Genomic DNA, 24,268 nt, shown 5'->3' on the forward strand with positions numbered 1-24,268 from the left:
GAAATCCATACGGATACTTTGACGGAGGTCCCAGGCCAAGGCAATCCATGGTCTTCTTTATCTTAACTCAGGTTGACTGAAGTAGGCCACTGTTCATTCTGATTCACTCCCCCAGGAAATCTTACAGACACGCCCCTGTCTTTTCTTTTCCTCTCCTGTTTCTGCCAGTACTTATATCCTGGCCAAATCAGCACCTCTTACAGCCTCAAAACCTGACCTCAAAATCTGAGAGCCACAGGAGATTACATGGGAAGCAGGAAGAAGACCTCTAAGGGGCTCCACCTATGGACCATCCTATCTATGCAGACACCCAGCTGCTGCCTGGCTCATCACACAGCCCCCTCCAGGGCCCAAAGCCCACTGACCAACCAGCCCGGACACCTACATCTCGAGAACACTCCCCATCCCCATCCCTCAAGCAGGGTCTAGGTCCCCTCTCTAGGCTGGGTTTTCCAAGCCTCTTCCCTGATAACCCGTGTAGTAGGGTAAGTAGTTTCCAAGCGATGGAGTGGAGAGGGCCCTGCCTTCCAGCCAGGTCCCCTGGGGACAAGGACCACATATTCCTCCGGCCATTAGTGTCTGCAGCCTCTCTGCAAACAGGGATTAAGCAACAAATGTCCCTTTCTGTTGAGCATTTGACCTTATCTCAAGTGTGTCATCAGCTTCGAGAGTCATGGCTTATGTCAGTGTGGGTGAAAAATGGCCTCCACAGCTTCCAAATTGGGATCGCTCTGCTCTCAGCAGCAGATGCAAGCCAAGCTCGTGGTAAGTGGCAATAAATGGCTTGGAAAGAGGCAGTGGGTCCCTCACCGCCATCAACCATGGGAGGGCAGGTTCCGGGCACCTCTCAAGCATGGCCCCTGCATCAGCCTCCCTGAATGGGGTCTTTGGGGCCCAGCCCACAGCAACCAGGGGCTGCAGAAGTCTCGGGTCCCCACGGTCCTGCTCAATGCAAGATTCAAAGTCAGGCTGCAACCAGCGACAGCTCTGTGACAGCCCCTTTTGCAAATTTTCCTTTGCAAGTATCAGCTAAGCACCTGCCTTTCTCCCCACGTCCAGGCCTCCCTCTGGTGCCATATTGAGGCCTGGACAGGTTCTAGCCATGGGACATTGGAGCCCATGAGTGTGGGCAGATCTTCAGCATGAAAACGGTGCTTCATCTTTGACCAACCACTTTTCTCTGTGTGTGTCCACTGACACTTCAATCACACATCAAACAGACCAACTCTCGCCTGCACATTGCTTCCTCTAGCATCTTTTTATCAGAATCTTAAACACACAGATGTCAACATGTTATCTTAAAAATTGCTGATAGGCTGTGACTTTGGATAAGCCCTCGGAAGCAGTCCCCTGCTGGCCATGCCGGCAACCCGCAGACAAGCACTGCCACTGTTTCCACTATAATAGAAGTGTTCTGTGAAATGCAGGGCTAATTTCCAAGTGTCTTTCACCAAAAATCGGTTCCTGAGAGCCACAAATAAATACCTAATACCTATAGCCCTGGCTGTGCACCAGGCCTTGCCCTAGGGATCTGCAGATATTGAGGTTGGCAAATGTAGACCAAAGACCGACTGCATGTCAGAAGAGACAAGAGGCCAGGCATCATGGCTCACACCTATAATCCCAACATTTTGGGAGGCCAAGGCAGGAGGATCACTCGAGCCCTGGAGTTCAAGAACAGCCTGGGGAACATACTGAGACTCCCTCTCTACCAAAAATTTAAAATATACCCAGGCATGGTGGAATGCACCTGTAGTACCAGCTACTTGAGAGGCTGAGGTAGGAGGATCACTTGAGCCCAGAGAGGTCGACTCTTCAGTGACCCATGATCACACCACTGCATTCCAGCCTGGGTGACAGAGTGAGACCCTATCTCAAAAAAGGAGGTAAGAGACAGGAGGGGCAGACATTCATAAAGACAGACTGTAGAGAGACAATAACATGGTCGGAAGAGTCACAAGTAACAGAGATGAAAGCTCAGCTGAATGAGGGACTAACTCCACTCAGAGCATCATGAGAACTGACTTCTGTAGTGAGGTGAGTTTTCAGCTGGCTCTTGCAGGATGAATAGGAGTTTTCTGAAGTGGAGGCGAAGGAGAAAAAGTGGCCGGCTTTCTAAGACAGCATAGGCAAAGGGCTGAGGGATGGGAGGATGCTGGCTGAGATGAAGCTGGGAAGGTGTGATGGGACCAGTATTGAGGGGCCTGGGATGCAACGCCAGCTGACATCAGAATGCTCTGGGCCACATTTTTCAAAATCGAAGTTTAAGTTAGGAGTGAGACAGAGGGACATTGCCACATGATCCCTGACGTCCGTCTGCCAGCTCAGTGATCCAGGCACTGCCACTCCTTCAGATAACTCCACGGGGTCCCACTAAGCACCGGATGCTCTATGTGGCTGTGGCTCCACCCAGCTGGGGACCCAAAGCAGCGTCACTGAAGGGACCTCCAGGCAGTGCCCACATGCGGATTTCAGAAGACAGGAGATTAATGATGGAGGCGGAGTTGCACCTGGGGTGAACCATCAAGTCTGAAAAGTTGGGGAGAAGTAGATGGAATATGGGTAGAAGGAATAATAAAAGCCAAGACGCAGGGGTGGACAGGTGTGTCCTGCCCATTCCCTGGGAGATGGCAGCTTGTCATGCAGGGTCTGGAAGAAGGAGAAGGATGCCTGGGGAGATGCCTTGAATGTCAAGTCCGGATGTTAACCTTTATCCTGCAGGTGACAAGGACTGGAACCAGCAGGTAGAGCAGGGAAGAGCAATGAGGACAAGGCCACAGAGGACGGTCAGGAGCTCCAGGAGAAGAGAGGCAGCACTGCAACCAGGGTAACGGTCGAGTTACCCAGCCCACAGGGAGACGCCCGTCAGGCAGCTGTCCCCCCAGTGCAACCAGCACTGCTTCCCAGGGCACCCAAGCCCCAGGCAGGTGGCCCCTGATCCTGCTTCAGCTACCACAACCCACACTGACCCCCACTGGGTCATCACCTCTCTCAGTCTCTGGGCAATTGCTAGACAAACTCCACCACCAGCTCTTCCTTCCTCATGTCCATTTCCACCCGATTTCAGGGCTGCTCCTGCTCCTGGAAAGGCCCTTCCTCCGCTGAACGAAAGAGAAGGATGCCTGGGGCGGCTGCTGCAGGGAAGGCCTCAAACATCAAGTCCGGGTGTTAGACCTTTATCCTGCAGGTGACAAGGACTGGCAACCAACGGGAGGTGGAGCTGGGTTTTTTGTTTGCTCTTTTTTGTTTGTTTTAGAGACAAGATCTCGCTCTGTCACCCAGGCTGGAGTGCAGTGACGTGATCACACTGCAGCCTCGACTGCCTGGGCTCAAGGGGTCCTCCCACCTCAGCCTCCTGAGTGGCTGGGATTACAGGCTACGCCACCACGCCTGGCTAATTATTTTATTTTTGTGGAGATGGTGTCTTGCTCTGTTGCCCAGGCTAGTCTCAAACTCCTGGCCTTAAGTAATCCTCCCACCTTGGCCTCCCAAAGCACTGAGATTACAGGTGTAAGCCACCGTGCCTGGCTGAACACATATTTTCTAAACACCATCTGGTACCCCTATTCCAAGCCATTCCTCCTCTCTCAACCCTCAGGGTGCAAGAAGTGGATGATCTTTGACCCTCGTACTCCACAGGGGCTTCCACAGTTTCCACAGTTTCCATCCAATGCAGGAAGAAGAATCCTGTGTCCAGACCCACATCCATGCCTGAAGGTCCCATGCAACCAAAGCAGGGTCCCACCCAGGACATCATTCAATAGGAAAAGCACTGGGTGTCCACTTTGTGCCAGCCCACTGGGATCGTGCATCCACAAGAGGATCTTGGCCTTGACACCCTCTTCACCACCAGGCCCCCAGCATTTACACAGCCTGTGGTCTGCCATAGGTCCTCAATCAATATTTTGGGAAAGAAAGAAAGGAAGGAAGGGAAGGGAAGTGGAGGGGAGGGGAGGGGACGGAAGGGGAGGGAGGGGAGGGGAGGGGAGGGGAGGGAAGGGGAGGGAGGGGACGAAGGGGAGGGAGGGGAGGGGAGGGGAGGGAAGGGGAGGGAGGGGAGGGAAGGGGAGGGAGGGGAGGGAGGGGAAGGGAAGGGAAGGGAAGGGAAGGGAAGGGAAGGGAAGGGAAGGGAAGGGGAGGGAGAAGGAACGAAAGAAAAAAGAAAAAAGAAAGAAAGAAAGAAAGAAAGAAAGAAAGAAAGAAAGAAAGAAAGAAAGAAGAAGGAAGGAAGGAAGGAAAGAAGAGAGAAAGGAAGAAAGAAAGGAAAGAAAGAAAGAAAGAAAGAAAGAAAGAAAGAAAGAAAGAAAGAAAGAAAGAAAGGAAGGTGGGCAGAAGAAGAGAGGATAAAGGGGAGGAGGAGGAGTAAGTGAGCAGCAGGCCCCAGGCATGCAGGTGGTGTATGTGGTTTAGGCTGTGTCCACATCCAGCTGGCAGAGTGGAAGAAGGAAGGGGAGAGGAGGGGAGGGGAGCGGAGGGGAGGGGAGGGAAGGGAAGGGAAGAAAGGAAAGAAAGAAAGAAGGAAGGGAGGGAGGGGGAAGGAAGGAAGGAGAGAAAGAAAGAAGAAAGAAAGAGAGAGAGAAAGAAAGAAAGAAAGAGGTGGGCAGAAGAGAGGATAAAGGGGAGGAGTAAGTGAGTAGCAGGCCCTGGGGCCACAGGCATGCAGGCGTGTATGTGGTTTAGGTTGTGTCCAAATCCAGCTGGCAGAGTGGAAGAAGGAAGGGAAGGGAAGGGGAAGGGGAAGGAAGGGAAGGAAAGGAAGGAAAAGAAGGAAAGAAAGGAAAGGAGAGGAGAGGAAAGGCGAGGCGAGGCGAGGCGAGGCGAGGCAAGGCAAGGAAAGGGAAAGAAAGAGAAAGAAAGAAAGAAAAAGTTAGGCAGAAGAAGAGAGGATAAAGGGGAGGAGTAAGTGAGTAGCAGGTCCTGGGGCCACAGGCATGCAGGTACGTATGTGGTTTAGGCTGTATCCACATCCAGCTGGCAGAGTGGTTGGTGGGGTGCAGCTGCCTCCACAGGGCCTCCTGGAACTTGTCAGCAACTCTTTCTCAGTGTGTTCACCATCCTAACTTAGCAAGGTACAGATCTACCTTCCTGGATACAGGAGGCATAGTCCTGAAAACCTGAGTTGCATTCGTTTTTTTGTTTGTTTGTTTGTTTGTTTGTTTGTTTTTGAGACAGAGTCTCATTCTGCTGCCCAGGCTGGAGTGCAGTGGCATGGTCTCAGCTCACTGCAACCTCTGCCTCCCGGGTTCAAGCAATTCTCCTGCCTCAGCCTCCTGAGTAGCTGGGGTTACAGGTGCCCAGCACCATGACCAGCTAAGTTTTGTACATTTAGTAGAGACTGGGTTTCACCATGTTGACCAGACTGGTCTCTAACTCCCGACCTCAGGTGATCCGCCCACCTTGACCTTCCAAAGTGCTGGGCTTGCAGGCGTGGACCACCACACCTGACCACATCTGTTGTTTTTAGGAGGAGAAAAAGAAATATATTTGATTTTAATTGTGCAAGACTATCTGGGCTAATTTTAAGGATTTCTATGGGAAATTCTTTTGCACAAAGAAGAGTAGCTCCCTGGTTTATGTTTGCTAAATGATAATTTCCTATACCAAATTTCCTTCGCACAGTTAACACCTGTGTGCTTCAGAAGTCAGAGCCGCCCACCGCAGGAATTTGTACACCTGCCCTTCCCTCCATCCTCATCACAACCATGTAGATCACATGGGATCCAGTGGATTCTGCCTCTGCAGCAGCTTCTGCCAAGCCAAGCCATACTTCCTTCCCTCACTATCGGCCTTCATCTGGGTGATGCATTAGTAACTTACAAGTGGGACCAAAAACACGCAAAACACAGAACTTCCTTCTTAGAAAAAAAAAAAAATTCCCTGCCCACATCCCATCCACCAAAAGAATGCTTAATCAATGAAAAAATTAACTGTATCCCTAAATAAAGAAGTGCAGATATTTTCTTTACAGTGCTTTATTAATTTGTAAATACCATTATTGAATTTTTGAAAGTTCTAATTTAAATGTATTGATCTATTATTGTTTTGTGGATTTTCCACCCAAATGTCTTGGAGGAAAAGCACGGGGGGCACTGGATAGACCATGCAGTTGCCGAAACTTCACCAAACCATCAAATACAAGCTTTGCATAGATGATGCACAAGGACTTACAAGGTGTCCAGACCACTCAGCTGACATGTTTATGCTTAATTCAAATCGGACAACTTTCTTCTAATAACTGTGTCTGTCGCTAGCCACAACACGGAAATGGGACATGGACGCAGAGCTGTCTCTTTGTAGGCGGGGGCAGCAGGGAGGGGAGGTAGCAATCTGTGGAACGGAAGTGAACACATCAGCCAAAATGGGAGCCAAAAAAGGTCATTTTTACCCAAAATGTCTCACACGGCCATTTTCATTGAGATTTAAACCAGGGAATGGAAAGCATTCTCTTCTCTCTGCTTGTTCTCCTCCAAAACAAGAATTTAAATTAAGAACTATTTGCTGGCTTCCCCTGTAGTAAACTTCATGGGTATTTATTTAGCAATGCTTTGATACTTCAAGGATACTGGGGATGGGGACACACAGGCCAAGAGATGAAATATACAGGACCGCATAGATTGCTCCGGTCAGCTCCATCTCCCTGCAGACTCTGAACGCTTCTGTCCCTCGCACTGTCCTCTACTACGGAAAGAAAGCCTGTTTACAACGTTCCCCATCAACCGCCCCACATCCATACCCTTCGAGGCTTCCCATGGCCCTTGGAATTAGCCCCTTGCCCCAGCCTGCAATGGTGCAAAGGCTCTGGGACCTGGGGCCATTATGGCCTAATTTCTCATCTCTCCTCCCTGGTCCCTCATGCTCCAGCCCCAAATCCTCCAGCGTGCCAGGCCTGTTCCTTCCTCGGGACCTGTGCCCTGCAAGATCCCACTGTCTGGAAGCCTGGCTCCATCTTCTCATGCCAGTCTCAAATCAAGCATCACTTCCTTAGAGAGGCCTCCCAAGACCACCCCATCTGAATGAGGCACCCTGCCCTGCCACGTTTCACTTTTTTCCAGTGGGAATAATCCTGTTCACGTATGAGGTGGCTGTGTAGCCTCTATCCACCCCTGCCTTCTCCCTCCCCATAACTTAAACAAGGACCTTGCCTGTCACCCAGTCCCCAGCACAGTGCCTGGCACATAGGAGATGCAAAGGAGCAAATCAAGAGATATTAGCTCCCTCTGGGGGCATGATTTGTGCTGATTATTAGATATATATAGACCAGGCATGGCATTGGCTTACACCTGTAATCCCAGTGCTTTGGAAGGCTGAAGTAGGAGGATAGCTTGAGGCCAGGAGTTCAAGACCAGCTTGGGCAACATAGCAAGACCCTGTCTCTACAAAAGAATTTTAAAATTAGCTGAGTATTGTGGTGCATGCCTGTAGTCCCAGCCACTCAGGAGGCTGAGGCCAGAGGATCACCTGAACCCAGGAGTTGGAGGCTGCAGTGAGCGGTGATTGCATGGCTGCACTCCAACCTGCGTGACAGAGTGAGCCCGTCTCTAAAACTAAAATTTAAAAATACGTAACAATATATAAATTTAGATAAATAAATTTATTTTAAAATAAATTAAAAACACGCATCGGGCACCTGGGTGGACTCAGGATCATTCCCTGCTGAGAAGCAGCCAGACCTGAGTCTTCTGGAAAATTCCACACACTCCTCCCTCAGGAAGCTGCACTTCCAAGGGAAATCAGAACACGGCATCCTCCCTCTCACTGCCTTAAGGCTAAGCATCCAAGGGCAAGAGATTCCTTCTGGTCTGAGAGGGCTCACATCTGATGCCACAGCTGGGTTTTCCTGCAGAGTTGGAAACAAATCAGTTGAATCACTTTGGAATTACTGAGTGCTAAAAAGTTAACATTTATGACTCTTCTGCGTCTCCCCTCTTTTTTGGCCACTGATAACTCAGATTCACGTGGCCTCACAGTGTCCCAGGGCCGAGCCGTGGGTTCTCCGGGGGTGCTTGTGGGTCTGGCTGGGTTTAGCATGGTCTGGGTCATGCACCGCACGGTGGCCCGTCTCCAACACTGACACCACGGCTCCCGTTTGCAAGGACGAAGTTTCCTGCCAACGTTTAACCCCATGTGTGAATTTCTATGCAGGCAACAAGTAGTGCCTAAGGCTGGCTAATTAGGGGGTCCAATTGTCTAATTGGGCCATGTGAAAATGGGACAAAAGGCTCACTGCTGGCAAAAAAATAAAAATAAAAATCTGTTTTCACAGAAAGGCCCTGCCTGAAGAATGCGCTAGGACTTGGGCTATATTTTGTCTTGACTTCTTCCGTTGGGGTCTTCAGCTCAGCTCCCTGCTGGAGCTGCTCTGTGCAGGAGACACGAAGAGTGGCCGTGTCCTCGGTGGTGGTGGCCTGTGCTCAGAAGTCCCTGCTCCATCACTGGCCAGCTCTGTGACACCTGGCAAATTTTTACCCCTCTGGATCTGAGCTCTCTCATTCACAGATCAAAAGCCTCAGCTCCTTCCCCAGGACTTCCCCAGTGAAGATGAAATTAGGCAAGGTAAGTAGGGCACTTAGCACAGTGCCTGGCACAGAGAAAGCTCCTGAGTGACGGGCAGTCACAGTAGGTCCCAGGCAAGCCTCGGTGGCTTTGCAAAGCTGCATCAGCACCCCTTACAGCATCCCCTGCAGCCAGTGGTATGAGCACTCCCACCTAGGGCATCTCTTCCCTTCATCCACCCTGCACCACCCCTGAGCAGCCCACTTGGGCATCCTCCCACCTGCATGCCCACCACGCCCCCCAGCCCTTCTGCTTGTCTACCCTCAAGCCGCACCCCTCCTTTTCTGGTCCTCACCCATGATCCTCTCCACCCTTCACCCCTTCCGCCTGTCAGATCTCCTGGCAACGATGATACATCCCTGCCCCACCCCATCCTCCTTATGGCGACAGGAATCAACCCCACAGAAAGCATTCAACACACCCCCAAGATGCACTGGGGTTGCAGAGGCTCAGTGGAGAAGATATCAACCAGGAGTCCATTTTGCCAGACTTGGGAGCCATGACTGATGCTCAAAGAATCAAGACCACATCACTGTCATCAGGCCGGGCAGCACAGAGCTCAGGCTGGCTTCTCCTTCTCATCCTCACCTGGAGCTCCCAACACAGAGGCCATTCAGGAAGTGGCCAGGACCAACTGGACCCTCACAAACAAAAGTGGGAGAGGGACGCCTTACTCAAACCTTCCCAAGGTATTGTCAGGAAAGCTCTAGTCAGGAGAACACACAAACTTCAAAACCAATCACATTTGGGACATAAAAATAATAACAATCACCTTCATACCTCAAACCATATTTGACCGAGGTTTTCAAGGTGATGGCACATGCGTTATTTCCAACTGCCCATCTTCAGGACCAAAGCATTGGACAGGGCTGGAGCTATCACCCCCTCCCCACACTCCTCACGCCTGGGACTCTGGGAAATCCAGACCCCTGCCAACATCCCTTGGGAGAGATGAGACACGGGCCCACACCTTTGTCCCTCCAGCACTGGCACAGCATTTCGCACACAGGAAGCCCTCAGGGGGTCAAAACTTGAAGTGAACAACTTCGAGAGGTCCAGAACAGAGACAAGCCATCTCTCACCTTGTTAAGGGGCACTCAAGGTTTCATGCTTTTCTTTCCCATAGGAAAGTTCACCAGTTTTTGTTCCTGTCCCACTCCTTTAGAGCAAAACGGATCTAGGCTGGAGCAATGCAGGAGATGGAAAGAAGACAATGAAGGGCAGAGACCTCAAGGGAGATGCAGTTGGGTCTAAGGCAGAACTTTCAAGAGCAGCCAGGATGTTCCCATCATCTCAGATGGAGCCAAACCACCCCGATTCAGCACCACTAGCATGTGTCAGAAGACCCAAATGTGGCAGGAGTTCGAGACCAACCTGGCCAGCCTGGCGAAACCCCATCTCTACTAAAAATGTAAAAAGTAGCCATGCATGGTGGCCCACATCTATAATCCCATTACTTTGGGAGGCAAAGGCAGGCAGATCACTTGAGGTCATGAGTTCAAGACCAGCCTAGCCAACATGGCAAAACCCTATCTCTACTAAAAATACAAAAATTAGTCAGGCGTGGTGGCTCATGCCTGTAGTCCCAGCTACTTGGGAGGCTGAGGCATGAGAATGGCTTGAACCAGGGAGGCAGAGTTTGCAGTGAGCCAAGACTGTGCCGCTTCAGCTTCACTTCAGCCTGGGTGACTGAGTGAAAATTTGTCTTTAAAAAAACATAAAAAGAAGACCCAAACTTGGTTAGGGCGTCCAGGCTGGGGCGACTAAGAAGCCTCCACTCATTGCCAAGTCCATTTTGGCATTAGGGAAGACAGCCCAGGGGACTCTCAGACCATGTTGAGACCATCAGCAAGACCAAATCACTTGTTCAGGAGCACAAGATTTGAGGAGACAGGGCTGAAATTAGACTCCCAGCAGCTGGAGAGGGTGGCTTTGGGGGCCTATTGGGCAACAAAGAATCCGCCCAACTGTCAGAGGCAGGTGAACCAAAGCAACTCCATCTTGAATAGGAGCTGGGTAAAATGAGGCTGAGACCTGCTGGACTGCCTTCCCAGAAAGTGAGGTATTTCTAGCCACTAGATGTTTACGGTTAAGGGAGCAGATTGATAATGGTTACTCAACAGACCCAGCTTTGGGAGTATCCTAATATCCCAATATCTTGAGAAAAAGGCATTCCTAATTTTGCTTTAAAGATAATAAAATCGATTCTTGCAAAATATAGTAATTAAGAAAATTACTCCCTTATCACAAACCCTTGTAGCAGAGCACATCTCCCCATGATCTTTTTTATCCTATAGATACGAGCATTGGACCTAGGGTGGATGCATTCCTTTTCTTACTTTCCGGAACGCCCTCCTCTGTCTATGAGTAGCCATACTTTCACCACTTTACTTTCTTAATAAACTTGCTTTTGCTTTGAACTGCGGACTCGCCTTGAATTCTTTCTTACGGGAGATCCAGGAACCCTCTCTTGGGGTCTGGATCGGGACCTCTTTCCTGTAACATCTTTCTGGTGACCACAGAAGTGACTATAGTGGGGAAACCCCTGGCCCAAAGGCTAACTTTGGGTAAGTGGTGGGGTCCTGTAACACAATGAGTTCTGTGAGCGCAGCCCACACAGGAAATATCCAGGACTCCCACCACATCCCAGGGCTCTGAGACCAGAGGGGCTGCCAGCTTTCCCGAGAACCTGAGCCAGGCTCCTGCCCTCACGGGGCCTTCAGTCTAGTGGGCAAGTCTGGAGTCAGTCGTCCCTATCCCTTCTCCTTCACATCTTTGCCCCAGTGTCAGGCCACATCGGCTCTCTCGATGACAGAGAAGCTCTATCCCCTTCCAGGGCCCCTATGTCGGGATGGCCCTGCCCCTAGCCCAGCATGCCTGCCAGCCTCCCCTGGTGGACTGTGAGCCCACAGGGCGGCCAGGTAGCAGAGGCCTGCAAACACCTGTTGGCCATCTGCCCCGTACCCACTGTGCATTCAGAACCAGCCAGATGCTGAGCGCAGCAATGAACCTGAAGGTAAGGTCCTAGCCTGGGGGTGGGGTCGGGGTGGAGGAAGGCACGTGTGCTTTAATGGGAGAGCCAGGTGGCAGTCAAGGGAGTCAACTGGACAACGTGAGTGACTGAATGGGAACACTGGCTGGGTAGAGTGTCAGGGAGGATGTGCTGAAGAGGGAACCCACCGTGGAGCTGAGAGTCACAGGAAAAAAGTGCCTCCAGGCAGGAAACAAGCCATGCAAAGGCCCTGAGCTCACTGACACTCCCACCGCAGCTCCCTCCCACCACAGCTGCTTCCCACTCTTCTTCAGACCCTGGCCCATTCTGTTTCTGAAAGTGAGCAGATGCCCTGCCCAGCCCCACGGAGTATCCAGTGGGTGCTGACTATCTGTGTGAAATTGACAGGTGCTGCACCACCCTGGGTCTGAGGGCCCTGGTGGCTGTTCCCAACCTCATTATCTGGTATAAGCAGTGGGAGGCAGGGGGCTGGAGTGGAGCAAATGGCAAGGCACCTCCATGCTCAGGTCAGAGACACCGTCGCTCTCTGCGGGGTGGAACAGGGCCAGCCGACAAAGGCAAATACACCAGGGCAAAGACACAGATGGAGGTCAAGAGCCACCATCACCATCACCCTCAACAAAGGCGTGTATAGGGATTGGGGGAGAGGGGATGCCAAGGTATGGACCAGGGATACTGGGCACTGGAAATTTCCTCAGGGACAACTGCCTGCCAAAGAAACCTCGGTACCCATGGAGCCACTAGAGGACAAGGGGTTGAGGGAGAGGGGGCTACAGCAGCCGTCCCCACCCTCAAGACATCAAGCACACACAGGGGCATACACTCACATGGAGTGGGCACCCAAGCACACTCATTACACACACTTACCCATGCAGATATACACACGGCTCTCACAGACGCTACCCATGCACGCAAACCTCAAACACACATGCAGAAGCACATGAGCACACACAGTCACACTAATGCACATCTACACATATCCCTAACACGCACATGCACACACACGCGCCTGCACACACATGTGCATACAAGTGCAGATAGCACCCACATACAAGTACTCACCACCCACATTCCTGTAAGCACTCAAATACAGACACACAGGCACACGAGATGCAAACACGAACACATACGTGTGGTCACACACGCATCTATTCGGGCCCACACACGTGCCACGCCGGCACATTCCAGCCTGCACTCGCCCATCTCCAGGCACACGCCATGTACACTCATGCCTATACGCGCACACGCGGACACTCGCCCCTACCCCCACACAGGCACTCACACCCCAAGTCCCGGGACCTCCCACACCCTGGGCCGCAGCGCACCGTGCGAGTGGAGGGGGTGAGCTCCCCGGCAAAGGCGCAAGGAGGGTGTAGGGTGCGCGGTGTGGCTGTGGGCTGCGGGCAGGGGCCGGGGGCGCGCCCGGGTCGGTGCCGCGTGGTGGGAGCAGCCGGCGTGCAGGTAGCGGGGAGCCCCCGCGCACCCAGCCCGCCGGTGATTACTATGCGGCTGCAGCTGTCTCCGGCGCGGTGACGGCGCCTCTAATTGATCTCATTATCTCCCCTCCGTAAGGTGAAGTGCGGCCGCTCGCGGGGCCCGGGCGCGGGCAGGGCCGGCTGGCAGCCGCCAGCCGGCGGGGGCAGCGCTCGGCCTCGGGGTGGCACTACCGCCGGGCGCCGCGCCAACGAACGCAGGCGGCGGGCGGCTCGGCGGCCGGGCTCGCGTTCCTGCACCGCGACCGCGCCGGAAAACACCCCGGGGCTGGGCGGCGTCTCGGAGATGCATTCCTTTGTTACTCCCACCGTCTTTGGTAATGATTATTAATGCCATTATGTCCCATTTCCCCTCACCTTCCCCCGCTCCCAGAGCCGCGCCCGCGCGCCCGATCTCCAGGCGCTTCGCTCCTCCTGGAACCGACAACAATGATCCTCAATTAACCCTCTGCCAGGGCTGCCTGCTCGTGAATGGGGCGCTCTTCCGGCTCGCGGGCGGCAGGCGCCCCAGCCCGGGCGGGGGGCCAGCCTCCGCTCCCCCGGCCCGACCCCCGGGGGCTCGCAATCCGCCCGGGCGCCGGCTGGGGGTTGGCCTCGCAGCTCCCCCGGCCTCCCTCCAGGATGAAACTCGCCCTCTCTGGAGGAGAGAGGGCAGAGACGGTCCGAGAAGTTGCAGGAGAGAAAGAAAAAAAAAAAAACAGTCAGTTTGTTGTGTTTTCCTTGGGTTTGTTTTCTTGCCAAAAAATTACCCCCTTTGTCTTTGCGCAAAAGAGGCAATCCGGGCACCTTCTGGTGGGCACCGAGGCGGTGCCAAGGCGCCTTTCTTCAGGGCGGTTTCTATTCCTTTTCTAGCCTCACCAGATACATTTTTAACATAAAAAACACTATATTTAATTGGTTATGGATCTCTGTTCTCTTAGCACTACTGGATATCACAGAAAAACATTAGTACAGAGCAATTAGTGCAATGGCAGTAAACAACTAAGGCACTATTAAGCTGTGGGTGATTAAATAGTATTACTTTATATCCTTTATGGTGCTAGACTAAAAGATGGAGATTTAAGATATATATATTTCCATCAATATTAATATAAAATATAAATAACAGGTGTCTTCCACTTCTTCTTAAGGTGCAATTTATACCCAGCACTTCAATCTATACAGAGCTACTTTTCTTATTGAAAAAAAAATCTCTTTCTTTATACACTCCAGGGCAATATTTCTTATCTTCATGCACCCGGATATTTAAGCAGAAATATAATTGGAGTTACGGACTCACGCGAAATAATGCCCATACCTATAGCACCATTAAAAAATAATAATAATAAAGCTTTCATCCCATTGAAATACGCTCTATCGTATCTATCTTTGCAAACAGCGAATCGGGCATTATGTGGAGAATTGACTGCAGGCCCGGAAAACAGGAGGGCGGCGGGTGGGCTGGGGCCCTGGGGCTGGGGCCGGGCCGCGTGCACCTTGCGGAGGCCCACCCCGGCCCCGGCGCCCACTGCAGCTCAGGCCGTTCCTCCTCCGTGTGTGTAGATCATCCTGGAATTCTGGCACATCTTTCCTCGGCATCTGATTAAGTTAACAATGTGCTGCTATTTGCATGCAGATTTGCCGGGGCTTTCTCTCCAGCTGCTCCCAGAGACTTGGTCTTTCTCTGCGTTGTGATAGCACAGCAGTCCCTAAATGCAATCTTTGTCAGACCCAGGTGTGCTCTCATTGAGGACGCCTTCGTTCCAAGCAATTTCTCTTTCTGTAGCATTTATAAGGCTCTATTATAGTATAGCCACATCTGGAGGAAAATTCTCCTATTAATTATATACTTTTACCACTAGGAAGACAGATTCTAAAAGATACCAACATTTTTGTTGTTGTTGTTCTTATTTCTTTGACAGGCTGCGTTTTATTTTATTTTGTTTTGTTTTTCCAGGCATTTCAATATTTAAAGAGCCATTAACCAAGGGGTGGGGGGTGTGAATTTCTAGGGAAAAAAAAAAAAAGAACAACAGAACTAAAATCTCAGTGTCAGCCCTGCCTTACCTCACAGGGACAAGTCAGAGGAAAGGTACCAACTGAGATCTCTCAGAAGACCTCCGGGCTGGACAACGGATTCAGGATGAGGGCCTGGCCAGTGGGGAAGAGTTCCGTTCTACTGGAGTTTAAAAAAAGGTTGGGGGGGGGGGCGGAGAAAAGCACAAGTGCTATTAACCTTTAACCTAGTCTTCTCCCAGGTGGACATTCAAGCATGTCACCAAATTGCCAGACAATCTGATTTCTCTAAAGTCAAAAAGCAGAACCCAATTGGATCAGCATGGTGATCCCGATGCGGAGTTTTCTTTGTGTGGTGGGGTAATTTTTCAATTAGGTTGGAGACAGATTAAAAGCAAAATCTGGAGCTCAGAATTCATGCTCATCTTTCAGAAAAAGACAAGAAGAAGCTTTGCCCAGGGAGTCTGAAAGTTACTTTAGAAGCAGTTGGGTTGTTTTGTTTGTTTGGTTGGTGTTTTTGATTTGTTTTCAAATCTTTTGGTACAGTCAGATTAGATGGGGGGGGCGGGTGATGGAGAGAATTAATGTAGGAAATATAGGAAAAGTTTTAACCATCGGATGGTCCCTTTCTAAATTATAATAAATTTAAAGGGCTAGAATTTTTTATTCAAAAATTGTTTTGCAAAAGGGTGTGTACTTCGTGAACAAGAGTCCATGCATGAGTATGTGCGTGTCTGCATGTGGGTGTGTGCGTGTGTGGGTGTTCTATGCTGGGGAGACTGCACGCACACATACTTGCACACACTCACACACGCACACACAAAGAAAGCTGAATTACCTTGAGAACAGGGAAAATGGAAATGGAACCATTTTCACTTTTCAAGCCAAACTTCATCAGGTAAAAATCCAAGCAAGATTTTGGTCACTTGAGTCCAGATCCTATGATGACAACGTGGAAACTCTCTTCTCCAGACTCACCTCCCCTGTTCCAAAGCTGGCCTCAGCAAGATCCCAGGGCTGTGTCCCGGCAGTACCAGGGGCGGCTCCCAGCAGGCCACGTGTGAGCAGCAAAATCACACAAGAGAGGCCTTTCTGAGTCCTGCCTCTGAAGGCTGGAGTCACTGCTCCCAGCTACTAACTGCCTCTGCTCACTGGTGCTAACCCCTTTCCCTCAAAATGACCGATTGTTTTCACTCTCTCTCTACAGACAGAGGCCAGAAGGGCCCTGCAATTAGGGCCCATCTTTGGACCATGCCTCAGCCTCAGTTTTGTCAGCTCTGAAATGGGAAGAGCCAATCCCATCCTAAGGACATGCATGAGACTGTCAACCCTGTTCTAAATAGAAATGATAAATAAGGGTAAAGTTTACTCTGATTCTTTTTTCTTAGGTCTCATTTCCTCCAAGCCTTGCTGCTGAAATTAACTGCCCTTCTTTCACCTTACGAAAACAAGAAGCAGTTTCTAGTTTCATGACACTTAAGGAAGAATCTATGCAAAATGTGGCAGATATTAAATGCATAGATTCTTCAATGTATATATATTCTCTCTCTATATATGCACACACATATATATATGCATATACATATATATATTCTCTATATATGCATTTAAACATATAATGCAAAAAGAAATAATTTATTTTCTAATTTGACTCTTTTGGGGCCGCTGCCTTTTCCATCTCCTGCTGGCTGGCAATGCCCCCTCCTTTCCCCTACAGATATCCAGATACCCTCCTGCAAAAATAGAGCAGGGAGGCAGATGCAGTGATACTAGATTACATCACTGGATAGCATGTGGCATTGAAGGGAGAAAAAAAAAAAAAAAAAACAAGAAAAGACAAATGACATTTTGCTGCTATGGTGTGCTATTTTAGTGGTGATGGCTTGACTTTTGGCCCAAACGCATATGCCAATGGCAAGGCTAACTCCAGGGACTCACAAAAAAGAATGTGTGTTCACAGCTGTACTGTACACCAATACAGATTACATGTTTTCAGTGTTGCGGCCACAACAGAATGCTAATTAACATACTGGAGTGATGAGAGCGGCTGCAAGGGCCTTATTGTTCCATTATTTCATGAAGCCCAGCTGCCTTTGTTTATGTCACTTATCCTCTCGTGCCACAGGTTTTTACTCCAAAAATACTATCCCAATACAGCGTTAATATTTAAAAAACAAAGAGGTGGCAGATTGTCATTTTTGTGTCAGTCTCAAACTGCAGAACTGTTAAGCTGTTCTGGTTCGGTATTTAGAAATAATTTAACAGCCATATTCAGACACTGCCTGCATTCTAACATAATGGCTGAATACTTGAACCAAGCAAATGCATAACTATCCTGACATCACTTATGAGATTTAGATTGGTCAGTTAATGGAAGTCTTTACCACAATCAATACCATAACAGCTTCTTGAAATGAACGTGATTTTTTACACGGCGTGCTGCAAACAATAACTACAGAAATATACTACCTTTGTACCCAGCACAAAGAAGCTAAAATGCAAAATTAAGAAGCAATTACATTTTTGCAAACTAGTATTACAGTTGATTATTAAAAACAAACACTTTCAAAAATACGTACTTATCATTTAATAATTGGAGGGCATTAATACCCCCCCGTACCTGATTAATCATTTTTTTACACTTTTTAATAGCTGTTTCACCTACTGGCTACATTATCAGCTTGCTGTTAAGTATTGATATTGATGATTGATGTAATAATGATTAAATAAAAAGCCATATTTAGAGCTTGATTTTTGTAACATTTTTTGTCATAATCTTCATTCAAGAGAATACTGTCTGCTGTTTAGCTTTTTCCCCTCTGTTTTGCCTGGATTGTGTGTAAAAGTGACATTCTATAAAATACAGATTTCCTCAAATAGTGTTCTACCAGCAATCCATACATTCTACAGTAATTTGCAGTCATGGTCAGGGGAGGTTGTTGGCTCAAGCTCAAAATGTTTATGGCGCATTGCTTCCCCAAAGAACAAAAACACCCTGGGGTTTTAGTTCAAATTTCCCTAAATGCACCTTTATTGACATCAGGTACAATAGTTGGGGAAATACGTAATACCCCAGCACAGACGCCATTCAACCAGAGTCATAAATTAAGTTAGAAAAGGTCTCCCCTAAAAAGTATAGCACTCCACTAATCAAAGCCACGCTGTTGCCATTGCTACAGAACACGGAAATCTTCCCAACAGCCAATTGAGTGAACAAGCCAGAGTTGCTTTTTAACGAGTTTAACTGGTAATCTCAGATAAATGGAGAACTGTTTGAAGTGTCTGCCTTCTCTAAGGCAGTAATGAGAGGATTTAGAGCATTCTGCATCCCAAACTGTGTATAACCAAGAGAATGCCACAGGTGTGTCACCATCCACGTTAGAGTGCTTTCTCAGCAATGGCCATCCCCCTACTGTGGACACAACATAGATTTTTTTTAATTGGATCCAGGAGCTAGCTAAATTATCCAACTGCTCTGTGCTTAAACCCCCAGCTAGCTTATGTACCAATAATAATAAACCTTCCATAATAGCAGCTCAGCCTATTACTATTTTTTTTTCTCTTAACCTAAAAGTGGAACCACTTTATTCTGATTGCAGCCACTAAGAAACTCCTGAGTTGGTTTCCTTCTAAAAAAAAAAACATTGCTCAAGAATTACAGAACAGACCCAGGTTAATAATATTCAATTATGCACACACGTATTTTCAGAGGAGAACCTGCTTATCTTATGGTACAGGAGAAAATGATGTCATAATTCATCCCTTTGCAATTTGTGGAAGAATTTTGTCTTTTCCTTTACAATTTTTATTTGCCAGGTCAAAGCAACAGCCAGTCAAAACCACACCCCGGGACAGTGACAGCAACATCTAGACTGCACAATCGCAGATGGGTCGGACTCAGTTGACACAGCTTCAGCGTGATCCTCCACATTTAATGCATTCATGTTTCATTTGCAAAAAGAAAATCTGAGCCCTGTGCTACCATTCTGGTTTTCAGAAAAGTGTTACATTTATAAATAAGAGATAAAAATCCTTGAGTGGGCAGAAATAGTATCATCAAACCAAATACATGTTTCCACCATTTGGACATATTTTTAACAATCTTAATCCCACTTAAACTTTGCGAAAACTCTATTGAAAATTTAACCTTGTGCTCTTGAAGCTGAAACTGATAAAACTTAATAGCAACAAGGCAGTGAAACACTAATAAACTCATTATAGATCACATAAATGGGATGTCTGCGTGGCTGCCAGACAGCGCACATAAGCGCCTCAGTTCCAAAGAGCAAAGGCAAGCAAGGTAGTGCGGCGTCTGCATGGACAGTTGGAGGGAGACGATTTGATAACATTTCACAACAAGTTTGCTAAATTTACTGGATCAGGCAGTTCATTTAGAAATTTCAGATGCTAATTATAGGTGGGCTACAGACAAGCTGGTGTAAAGAATGAGTTTTCCTGAGGCCTGAGAGCCACATCAGGGTCTACATTTGCAAAATGGCTCCTGAGTCCTCAAAGCCCTTTCCATGTGATACTCCTTCACCAAGAAAGGGGAGCGGCTAAGGACCCAGCCTCCACCAGTCCCCTCCCTCAGACCCGGTGAGCTTCTCCCCTGTCGAATCCGTGGAATCCTCCCTACAGTTGGTTTGTACCAGAGGCCACACCTTGAGATCTGCTCGCTGAATTCCACCAACTCATAACTTGTGTGGCTCACATGGCAATTTAAGAAAAGATATGTAAGGGTCATCAATTTGTTGAGTTTCAAGTAAAAATAGAGATTCCTGCTTTTGCTTGAAAAATCCGAAGCTCCAGCAACATTAAACCCACATTCCCCACGGACAGCCACCAGGGTGCCTTCTCCAGGTGGTCACAACCTCAGCCACTGATGGAAATGCTGTTGCCCTCGCAGGCACATCAATGGGATGTCCGTGTGGCTGCCAGAGAGCTCATAAGTGGCTTCAGTTGCAAAGGGCAAAGGCAAGCGAGGTAGTGAGGTTTCTGTGTAGACAGATGGAGGGAGAGGATTTGGTAACACTTCACATTTGGCAACTAGAGTTTTGCAGCCGTAGTGTGCACCATTCAGAGAATGCTGATGAGAGGAAAGATATGGTCAAAAGAAGATACGCTAAGGAGAAACTGGAGGATGGACTGGAAGACCACGACTTGTGTTTCGGGCCCCACCCCACCACGTTCCATCAACATGTGGCTGCTGCAGCCAGCTCTGCCCTCCGGGAGTCTCTCCTTGCAGAGAGTGGGGGAGTATATGCTTCCTCCTTGTCATCACAAGAAGAATCTAGGAACCTAGGAGGGACAGGAGTAGGAAGGAGGGACAGAGGCTCTGCCCTTGAGTGGCTCAAAGTCTAGGTGGGGAGACCAGGCATGAAGCTCAGACAACCAGAACCAAGGCACGGGGTAGGAGATGGTGGTCCAGCCATGCAATGGATACTTTAACAAGCGTGAGAAAATGCTGTGCTTAGCCTTGGAGAGCCCACAGCAAAACCTACACGGGAAGGTGCAGGAGGAAGGACTGGGACACAGGAAGGAGGAAAAGAAGGGAGAGATGGAGCTGGTAGGCAAGACCGTGAAGTGCAAGGCTCTGCTTGTGGGTGTGATTCCCTGTGATCTGTGAGGCCAGGAGTCAAGATTAGAGCGTGCTCGCCCCTCAGCTACTCCAGACTCTCACATCTCACTGTGCTGCTGCCATGGGACCAGCATCACCAGCACTTCCCGGGGGCTAAAGGTGAGCAACTCGGGCTCCACCCCAGACCTCCTGAATCAAATGCGCGTTGAAGGCTCTGATCTATCCACCTGGTAGAGAAAGCCAAAGGGATTGCTCCAGCTCCCCGCACTCCACGTCCACATGCCCTGGGCTTTGCCATGCATGGGGCACGCAGGTGTGAATTGCAAAGGAGTCTAAAGGCACTCCAGGTGCATTTCTAGCCAAGACAGACAGCCAGTCCATCCACCTCAATGGTGTTTTTAGACCATCAATAAATATGGCTTCAGTAGTCAGAAGATGTGTAATTAGCATTAAACTCTTTTATTTCATGTAAGTTAGAGCCTTGTCTGAGACACTTCATTCAGGAAGTAACCTGGCACTCAAGATTAAAATGAAATATTAGCATGTCAGCGGTGGCCTCACCACGGCACGCTCCCCTCCCGCCCTCCAACCCTGCAAGGGAACAGCATGGAACGTCCCAAGCACCCCAGCAGAAGGGATGTGGCGGAGGGGCTTTCAGAGGTGAGTGGTCAGACTTTCTTCCATGGAAAAAGGGCCACTGCCCCTAACAAGTGAGAAATGGAAAAACTGACCCTTGTCGAAGGTGAAACAAAATAAGCGTCATCCTTTTATTGCATTTTCTTTCTGCTCCTCAAACTCATCCAGCCTGTCGCTGCCTTGGGGCCTTTATACCTGCTGTGTCCTCTGTCCAGGCGCTGCCATCCTCATGGGACTCAGTGTCCCCTCCCCAGAGGGCCTTCCCTTATCACTCAGTCTCAGTCAGCCCTCAATCCCTCAGCTTCAGATCCCCTTGTTTGAACACTTGGTGTGACATTTGCCCTAACAAATGGTGTTCTGGCTTCTTCCTATAGAATAGTATTTGTGTATTTATTGCCTGACTCCAACTGGAATGTCAGCTACAAGAGGGCAGGGACTGTGGCTGTTTTGTTCTCTGCTACATTCTCAGGGCCAAAAACAGTACCTGGCTCATCAATTAGGATGAAAGAGAAGAGAGGGAGTGGCAAGGGAAAATAGGGGATAGATGGATAGATGATAGATAGATAGATAGATAGATGATAGATAGATAGATAGACAAATGATAAATAGATCTAGAGAGGAAGAAAAGTAAATAGATCTATCTGTATATAGAGAGATGCTAAATACATAGATAGATTGACAGATAAGATGATAGATCTAGAGAGAGAAAAGGAAGGGAAGGAGGGAAGGAGAGAGGAAGGAAGGAAAAAAGGAAGGAAGGAAAGAAGGAAGGAGGGAGATAGATAGATATGATAGGTAGATGATAGATAGACAGACTGACAGCTAGCTCAACTGATCGGGCACTTTGGCTGACATGGAAGAACATGGTGCCTACTCTCAAGAGTCTTGCAATTTAGAAGGGAAAGTGACAGAGCCAGAAAGCGTTGCCCAGCAGCCGCTCACAGTGTTGTCAGATGTGACCAGAGCGGCACAAGATTAAATGGCAATTAGGGATTCAAAGGAAAGGACCACGAAGATAGAGGAGAACTTGCTGTGGGCTGGAGGAGTTGGCGTGGGGCTTCCTCAGGGGTTTGGGGGGGGTGACTTCCTTGCACTAGATTCCAAGAACCCGGCTAGATGTGAAAATCCCAAACAGTGCCCCAAAGTTTCACAGAGATCACCAGACACATAGCAAGATTTCAGATGATACATAGAGAAGCTCCTATTTTTTAAAAAATGAAGGCTTATATAACTCTTTTGATGTTTGATATGAAAAATACATAACTGGCAAATTCAACCAGAGATTTAGTGGCTATTATTATCCAGGACAAAGCTAAATATAATATGTTATGGGAAAAAGTGTGCCTACTTAAAAACTATTAAAGTCCACAAGCAGGTGGTTCTCACTCTGGAAAAACTCCAAAATTAGGTGTGAGAATGCTGGCAGTGGTCAGTTTAGAGCTAAGGAGTCAGCCCTCACACTCCCTGCAGAAGCAGAGCCCCCGCAGGGAGTGCCTGGGAAGGTTACCTCCATGGGAGTCCTTGCTACACAGGACCTGGTGGTCAGCTGGATTGTCCGAGGCAGACGTGGGCTTCGTGGCCCTTGCCCGCATTCGTAGAAGTGGCAATGGTATGTTCAAGCACACCACGGCCTCCCTGGGCAGCATGTTTCCCCCACCAAAGCTGTGTGGGAAGCAGGAAATACTCCTAGAAAGAACTGCAATGGCTGCTCCTGCCTCTTGCAGGGGCAACAAGCACTAGCAGTCCCTTCCCTTCTAAAGGAGAGAGAGGGGGAGGAAGAGAGAGGGAAGAGAGAAAGACAACAGAGAGGGGAGGGGAGAAGGAAACTTTGGGGAGGAACAGGGACAGGAGGAAAAAGACGAAGAAGAGAAAGAACAAGAGCATCAGAGAGACAGAGAGAAAGAGAAAGAGAGAGAGAGAGAGAGAGAGAGCACATGCCTATCTAAAGACCAAATGCTGGCGAAAGTCCTTATCAGGAAGAAAAATTTTAAAATGCATGAACTCTATTTATACCCTGAGTAAACAAGATAATTACATGTTCGTTTCATAAGTTGTGCCTTGATTTCAGATCACCAGTGACCATGAATGTTTGGATTTCATATAAGCATGTTTAAAAGCCACGGGTCTTGACCCTCCGACCAGGAAGCTAAGCTTAGTCAACACTTTTCACACTGTGATCAAGGCGTAAAGCGCAGAGTTGAACAAACTAACATTTTACTCTTGGAACTGAAGTATAAGCAGGAGAACTGATGAATCTGCTAATTGTTCCATTGTTCTTCCCTGCTCTTCACATTGGCATATACCCCTTTTATCACCCAAAGTACCTCTTTTGTATACATATGAAAAGAAAAACACATATGACCCTGATGAATATAAAGGGTGTTTTTCTTTTCTAAAGAGTCATCACTTTTTGCTGTTATCTTAAGGCCAACTTGCTTGTGTACAGTTCATGCCCTGACCTGAGAGCGTGCTGGGACTGCCTGCAATGCACCCTGTGCACGCTGAACACTGTCTGGACACCCCAAACTTAGCCTGTCCCAATTTCCATCTTTCTTCCTGCAGTCACTATAAGCCTCAATCAAGAGAAAGGCAACAGCGAGTTCTGCAAGAGGCTGGTGAGGTGATTCTCTTTTATTGTTATTTTTTAAGACAGGATCTTTCTCTGTCATCCAAGCTGAGTGGGATCTTGGCTCACTGACCCCTGGGCTCAAGCCATCCTCCCACCTCAGCCTCCCAAGTAGCTAGGATTGCAGGTGCACGCCACCATGCCCAGCTAATTTTTGTATTTTTTTGTAGAGTTGGGGTCTCCCTATGTTGTCTAAGCTGGTCTTGAACTCCTAGGCTCAAGTGATCTGCCCACCTCAGCCTCCCAAAATGCTGGGATTACAGACATGAGCCTCTGTGCCTGGCTAGGGTGATTCTCTTTCTCCCATTCCCACTTTCCCTGTGTCAGTTCAGCAAATGGTTTTCTAGTGGCTCCATTCTTGGCTATATCCCAGT

At 48.9% G+C, this 24,268-nt stretch overlaps 1 protein-coding gene across 12 annotated transcripts in view; it reads right to left on the reverse strand.

Moving 5' to 3' along the window:
• Positions 1–24,268, reverse strand: part of ZNF536 (zinc finger protein 536) — a 487,537-nt gene that overhangs the window by 323,378 nt on the left and 139,891 nt on the right. For 3 of the 12 annotated variants that reach the window (XM_030820276.1, XM_030820270.1, XM_030820279.1), the window contains exon 1: positions 15,893–16,546. The exons of the other annotated variants lie outside the window; for them this stretch is intronic. The gene's annotated coding sequence lies outside the window, so the exon portion shown is untranslated. Of the gene's footprint in view, positions 1–15,892; positions 16,547–24,268 lie in introns of those variants that run through there. 12 annotated transcript variants of the gene reach the window in all.

This window comes from Nomascus leucogenys, chromosome 10 (genome assembly GCF_006542625.1).
Source record: "Nomascus leucogenys isolate Asia chromosome 10, Asia_NLE_v1, whole genome shotgun sequence".
In the NCBI taxonomy this organism is placed as follows: domain Eukaryota; kingdom Metazoa; phylum Chordata; class Mammalia; order Primates; family Hylobatidae; genus Nomascus; species Nomascus leucogenys.